The following is a 7850-nucleotide window of genomic DNA, read 5'->3' as shown; positions in this document are numbered from 1 at the left end:
ACAGGTGCAAACATGCAGGAGTCAGGTGGTGATAAAAGGCTGGAAACAGATGGAAGGTCTGGTTCTGATTCTCTCTGAGTTTGTAGAATGCACCTTCATCCGTACATACAGCTGAAACCAGACGTTTACATCCATCGTATGAAAAGACATCAAACCTTTTCTTCTCACCGTCTGACATTAAACCAGACTCAGCGTTTCCTGTTTCAGCTCAGTCAGGATCACCAACATTATTTATATTTGCTAAACACCAGGATAATGAGAGAGAGAATGTTTATGACTTTCTTCAGAGTCTCCATCCACTAAGATGCCTTCAGACAATCTGGGAAAGCCCAGATGATGATGTCATGGCTTTGGAAGCTTCTGATAGGCTAACTGACAACATGTGAGTTACCTGGAGGCTCACCTCAAACACACTGCTGCCTTTGTGACAACATGGAACATCTAAAGGAACCAGCCAAGACATCAGGAGGAGAACTGTGGACCTCCACCAGTCTGGTCCAGATGTCTGAAGGTTCCACGTTCATCTGTTCAGACAGTTCTATCAGTAGAACCACCATGGGAACGTCCAGCCATCATAGGCTCAGGAAGGAGATGGTTCTGTGTCCAGAGATGAAGTGTTCTGGTTGAAATGTGCGAATCAACCCCAGAACAGAAGCTGAAGACCTTGTGAAGATGCTGCTGAAGCTGGTCAGAGAGTCATTATCCACAGTGGAACCAGTCCTGTACCGACATGGGCTGGAAGGCTGCTCAGAGAGGAAGAAGACATCACTCCAGAAGAACCATAGAAAAGACAGATTACAGTCTGTAGATGCACACAGGGACAAAGAGCTTCATGAGTGGAGACATGTCCTGAGGTCTGATGGAACTAAACCTGAACTGTTTGGCCTTAATGACCATCGGTACATCTGGAGGAAAAAGGAGGAAGCTTGAAGCCTGAGAACACCATCCCAGCTGTGCAGCACGGGGGTGGCAGCATCATGCTGTGGAGGGACTGGTGACCTTCACACAATAGATGGCATCATGAGGAAAGAACATGATGTGGAGATATTGAAGCAACATCTCCAGACATCAGCAGGAAGTTACAGCTTGGACACTAATGGGTCTTCAGATGGACAATGACCCTCAGCATAGCGCCAGATTAGCTACAGAGAGGCTTCAGGACAACAGAGTCAGTGTTGTGGAGTGGCCATCACAAAGCCCTGATCTCCATCCTGGAGAACATGAGTGGAGCAAGGAGACCAACAAACCTGACCCAGTTCCACCAGTTCTGTCAGGAGGAATGGACCAGAACTCATCAGACTGTGGTGAGAAGCTTGTGGAAGGAAACCCAGAACGTTTGACCCAAGTCATAGAGTTTAAGGGCAACGCTAGCAGATACTGAGGAGATGGATGGAAACTTCTGACTCTGAAGAAAGTCATAAAAACATCTCTAAAACATTCTCATTATTCTGGTGTTTAGCAAATATAAATAATGTTGGTGATCCTGACTGAGCTGAAACAGGAAACCTTGAGTCTGATTTAATGTCACACGGTGAGAGTAAAGGTTTGATGTCTTTTTATACGGTGGATGTAAATCTATCCATCCATCTATCCATCCATCCATCCATCTATCTATAGGTATATCTATATGTAGGTATATCTATATGTAGGTATATTCCATGGATGTGGGCTGAACCTGGGTCTGTTTCTGACCAGAACGTAGACGCGTCGCCGCCGTCTGTCTCTGAACAGGTCATGTTTTTTAGTTGTGCTTTCATCATCTAGTGAATATTTAGAAGGACACATGCTTCGCTCAGTGACCTTCAGCCTCCTTCATCTCTACAGAACCTGAAAATGCAGCGTCAGGTGTTGGATGCAGCATTCAGGGATGTACTGTGTATAAATATATGTGTACATTTATTTACATTCCCTGACAGCGGGCAGAGTGAACTAAGGGCATTTACTCAAGGACTGTTCAACTGGGATGTATTTCCAATAAAGTATTTCTGTGTCCTCACACACTACAAGCCTTAAAGTCTTTCAGAGGAACAACAGAAATTTGTGACCAAAGTATGAAAGACATCATTTCAAACCGGCGTGGATGCTAATGGCTAGAATCACTGAGAGCATAAATTATGGATAAACATTTTTAAATCAAATTAACATTTATTCCCTCCCTGATATCAGAATACGGCTTCTAGACGTGGATAAGCTGCATAAAAACGGATGAATGAACCAGTTTCTCTTATTTTCAGTCATTTGTTTAAAACGTTTGCAGAACGTTGTGCATCATGTTTAACTTGTGAGACGCTGAGTGTAGATTTCTGTAAGAAAAATGCTCATTTCATTCATAAAAAGTGTAATTTCCAGTTCAATAGTGAGTCCGTTCCTGAATGACTGCGCATCACTGTGACATGGACCATTCAGCACCATGAGACGGAGCTTCAGCAGAACGCTGTGGTACCGGTACTGAAGGCAAACAGGCTGCTCGTCCCCCTCTCTACGGTCAATGGGTTTTTTGCTGCAGTGAAAGCAGTCTCCCTTCATATCTCTACCTCCTTTCCTCCTCCTCCTCCTCCTCATCTATCTCCCTCCTCCCCGTGTCGTCACCCCTCATCCCCTCTGCATATGGACACCATCCTCACCCCTCCTCTTCCTCATCATGCCGGTCACTGAGAACGTGCGATCACATGTGAAGATCAGCTGAACTCCCTCCGTTCTCCCTGCAGCAGCAGCAGCAGCAGCAGCAGCAGCAGCGTTTCTCTCCTCCTGTCCTCCCTTTCCCCCTCTTCTGCCCTCTAGACTTGGTCATTCAATCAGCCACTTTGCTGGCACTGCTGTTCTCTTTGAATAAAAACTCTCCCTCTTGCTTTCTCCGTCTCACTGCACTAAGGAGGACTTCTGCACAAACGGCAGACGGAGGTATAAAGAGATGGAGAACAAAGCTGAAGGCTGAATATGAAGAATAAAGAAATAATGCAGTCACTATAAAATCAATGCATGAAGGATGATAAATGCTGCGTGTGTTCCACAGTTTGCATCAGTGGACGGCGGCTCAGCCATGTGCACACCTTTGGTTTTCCCCTCACATGCTGAATGACCCACTCACATGTGAATCCTCTGCAGCAGTCCTTCATCACTCTGAGCCCACTTACAGGCATCAGAAGGGCATTTTTAACTCGGTGTCCACGTTATTGGCTCCACGGTGGCTGAAAGGTGCTTGTTAGGCAGGTTGTCCAAGCATCTTGGAGAGCTGGCCAGGGCTCAGCGGGGGACTCACCATCTGTTGCAGGACTCCTTGTTCTGTTAGCAGCTGAAGATAGTTGTTTGTGACTCTGGCTGTTGTCGTGCTGCGGAACGGAACCTGGGACCAATCAGACTCCCTCCTGGTCGTCCGGTACCGACCCAAAGAGTCTAAGTGTAAGAAAAACACAAACACTTTGTGGAGGAAGTAAAAGAAGGCTCGTCAGCACGTTGCTGCTGACAGGACGGCGGCCGTCTTAGAATCATAGAATGATAAACGGTAGACGGGACAGACGCACGCTGCTCTCATGCTGCTTTCACAACATGCATATCATCCGGAAGGAAGCGCAAACAGATGATCCTGTTCTGTTGTGTCCTGTGTTGTAAAAAGCCTAAACAGAGAAAGAACGGGCGGCTGAGGGTCACACTGGGAGGACAGCAGGGTCGTCTATACTTAGACCTGGTCCTGACTCCACCATGGACCATCGTCCACATCAAAGTGTTCGCCCCCTGTGGACGTCTTCCTCTTTTAATGCTTTAACACTGAATCATGGCCAATTTAATTTGGCCTTTTCCAACATGGATCTACCTACAACGAAACAAAGACTCTTTACTATCCGAGTGGAGACTGTTCTCCACAAAATAACGTTGGTTACCCCAGATATAATCCACAATAAACAAGTGCTACATAAATCTTTATCTCTTTTAAGTTAGTATTTAGCAGATGCTTTTCGCCTTGTCGGCTTTAAACCCTTTTCTGTGCAGCTTTAAAAACAAACCTGCCGAGTCTCAGTTCTCCTGCACACTGCATCAGATTGTCCTTCAGGACATCCCAACACCTCGCTGGATTTATATTACCCTCCACATCTACAAGGCTGCTGCTGAGAAGATCCCCACATCATGATGCTGCCACCGCCGTGCTTCATCATGACGCTGCCGCCTCAGAGGAGTCACAGGGGTCTCGGTGGCCTCCCTCTCTAGTCCTCCTTGTTTATTACTGCTGTTCTCATTTAAGCTCTTGTTTTCTTTTTGTCTATCTTTGCTTACATTTTACATTAAAACCACAGCAGCTGTTTTTGCAGTNTGTTTATTACTGCTGTTCTCATTTAAGCTCTTGTTTTCTTTTTGTCTATCTTTGCTTACATTTTACATTAAAACCACAGCAGCTGTTTTTGCAGTGAATCTCTGACTTTTGCTGTCAGTGATGAAACATGACGACTTGCAGACATTCCAACGTATGTTTTTAGTACGATTTCAAAGCAGTTTTATGGATGTTTATTTGTAAAGGTCATGGTAAGTAATGGCCTCCTCGGGGAGCTGAAGTCTATCCCGGCTGGAGACTGATTTTTGACTCAGATTCACTCTGTGCAGTATCTCCCCTTCAGCTCTCCAGTGGACCGGAAAGTTTTTGTCCTGCCCAATGACAGCGCACATCCTGTAACTTCCTCCTGGTTAGAACGGATCCGGAGGAGCGCGCTGAAGAGTCCATTCCTCACCTTCCCCTGCTGCAGCGTCAGGCAGGCGCACCTCATAAAAGCAATGAGCAAACAAACGGAGAAAGTGGCTGTTGTTCTCTGACACTCTGCTCTGGACGTGTCTCCTGTTTGGGACGCGGTGCAGCTCCAGTGTTGGTGCTGTCCAGGGTCCTGGCTGTCCGGGACAGAGCCTCAGCACAGAACCACAGCGTCCGGGTTCAGCACCGCGGACAGCGCTGACACCACCAGACGCTGGGGGAGAAACAATGACTGAACCTGTCCTGGCTGGTGCTTTATAAACTAATGATGAAATGAATGCTGTCAACAAGGTCTTTTGTGGCCTTTTATGTGAAGCAGCCTCTCTGCTGTCATGTTTCTACAGCATATCTGTATGCACACGCTGGATTTTAAAAGAATGTCTGAATATAAATGATGCGTGCTTGAGGTGGTTTTCAGCTTTTCCAAACAGAGTGAACACATGCAGCCGGAGATGGAAACCTTTTCTCATGAAACTGTGCCGTCCACTTTAGATGGAAACAAAATAGATGTTTTGTTTTGTTTAGTTTTTGGTGGCATTTCAAAAGTTTGCTTTAAATTTCAGAATTAAAAATATGAATAAATTTACAAAACTACTTCCAGGAAGTGTGGCAGGAGCACTGGAGCCGTGTTTCACCGCACGAGGAGATTTAAATCAGCTAGTTTTAGTTTTCTATGGGCGCAGGCTCAGAACTCTTTGATGTAGCATTATTAAATGAAGAACAGTCAAAAAGGTAAACAGGAAGTCACTGTAGCGCCACAAGCTAGCATAAACAAATCCCCAAATTAAAGTTTTGTAGTGGGGTTTACGATGTGGGTTCCCAGGAGGTTTTAGTGGTAACGATTTGACTATGCTAAGCTAACTCATATTTTTTACTTGTTTAGTCAAATGCAGTTAGCATTTGTTGTTTAATTTAAGGAGTGTCACAAAATCTAAAATCTTTACACTGATTGAGGTCAAATATTCCGTCTTATTTTAAAGTTCCTCTTTTACGCTTGTCTTTAGCAGGTTAGATATTAGCACGCTAACATTAGCTTGTTAGCTTGGTTCAGGTAGCTACACGACAGCTACCTGGAAATAACGGAGGGCAGATGCTTTACAAGCATAAAGGCTTGTAAATGATGAGCAACAAATCATTTCTCTTTAAAAATAGTTCACACGGAGCTAAAGCTAGCCGAAGCTAACAGTTCATTCCCCTGAGCTCTTCAGTGGTTTTGGGTCACTTGGCTTCTAACTTTTATATTCCAGCAGACAAACAGCAGTGAACACGTCGGACGCTGGCAGTCGCCATCCAAGCTGTGAAAACTTTGAAGCTCAACATCTCAACCCACTGAAAACAGAGGACGTCATCATTCAAAGGTCAGACGATACTTTTACTGACAGGACATCAACATCCCTGGTGTCTTGTCTCATTGTGCTTTGGTCAAATGTGTTTCTACTCTCTGCTCTAATCTTTTGAAACGACTAAAATGCACAAATGGTGTTACAGAGCTGCTCCCATCTTTAGCCTCTTTGACATGCAATCCAGGATGGCATTATGCAATCTGACTGTCCTCTAGCGTCCTGCTCCTCCTCTTACACCTCGTTTTCTTCTCCCTAACTGGAAATGACTGATGGTCAGTCGTGGCTGTTTGTTCTCAGTCACATACGTGAGCCCACACACACACACACACACACACACAGTAACACACACACACACACACAGTAACACACACACACACACACTCGGTTTTAACGTATGCCCGTCACGAACGCACACACCCACTTCCACAAACACAGACGTATGCACAAATCCTAACAGAGACGGACAATGCATTAGCACATGTAAACACACACACACTCAGTTAATTAAGTTAACATGCTGACGAAGGCGCTGCGGAGCTCTTTGCAGTATGAGAGCCATAGAGGACGCGTGCACACCGAGTACACACCTGCAGCGCACACATGAAGACGGGCGACACAAAGACGAGCCGGAGACACCTGTGTTTGTTCTGACATTGCACCAATATGCAGTCAGTGTGTGTGTTGATATTACATACGTGCGTTGACACAGTCACGGTTCTGTTGAGAACAACATGAGGTGGCCTCTGAACACAGCTACATGTCAGTCTGAAGGAGTTCATCACTGCAGTTTGGTCTAAAACTTCATGTAAGCCTGAGGTGAGGCTTAGTCTGAGATTATATTGGTTTGTTGTTGTTAAACTAAAGTTAGGATTAAGTTACGTTTAGGTTTAGTTTAGGATTATGTTATCTTACGTTTTTTTCGAGGCTAAGCTTAAAGCTATGCTTAGATTAAAGGTAGGATTATATTTGGTTAAGTTCAGGTTTAGTTTAAGATTATGTTAGTTTTGTTTCTAGTTAGGCTGAAGTTAAAATCAAGTTAAGTTTAGGTTTAGATTAGGATTATGTTATCTTAGGTTTGGTCGAGGCTAAGCTTAAGGCTATGCTTAGATTAAAGTTAGGGTCAGGGTAGGGTTTAGGGTTAGGTTTAGGGCAACTGACCCACCAGCTGTTGAGACAGTTCTCTCAGAGCCACACTATGTCGACCTGATGGTGGCGCTGCTACAAGAGAAGCCAGGAGACCACTGAAGGCACTGGGACTCTGAACACATTTTAATTGCAGTCTATCCAGTATTTTGAAGATTATACTAACTCGTACCAACGTGATCCAGCATTGCAATTAATCAGCCGCTATGTTAGCGTAGCATGAACTGAAGGTCCTGTTTAGAACAGCCTAACATGCAGCTTTCATAGACTCACATGCTTCCAGTCACATGACCAGCCGCTCTGTGTAGATTAATAACATTATTACCTGGAGCTCTGCAGTCGTACCTGTGCTCTGAATGCGTTTCCGTCCTCTTGCTTTTTATTTTCCTACATTCTGAAGGATTGAATTAACTCAGTAGATCTTGGCCATCCTGCTTTGTTAACGCTGCTCACACTGATTCCAACGCAAGTCCAGCAAATTTACATATGAGCCAGAAAACAGCAGGAGGAGAGAGACAGAGATGAATGGGTCAGTGTGCTGACTGAACAGAACCACAACCAGGAAGACAGTCTGTGTGTGTGTGTGTGTGTGTGTGTGTGTGTGTGTGAGAGTGTGTGTGTGTGTGTGT

Source organism: Stegastes partitus, unplaced genomic scaffold (genome assembly GCF_000690725.1).
Source record: "Stegastes partitus isolate 25-593 unplaced genomic scaffold, Stegastes_partitus-1.0.2 Scaffold1551, whole genome shotgun sequence".
Taxonomy (NCBI): domain Eukaryota; kingdom Metazoa; phylum Chordata; class Actinopteri; family Pomacentridae; genus Stegastes; species Stegastes partitus.
The sequence above is the reverse complement of the archived record's forward strand: the minus strand, read 5'-3'. Positions refer to the sequence as shown.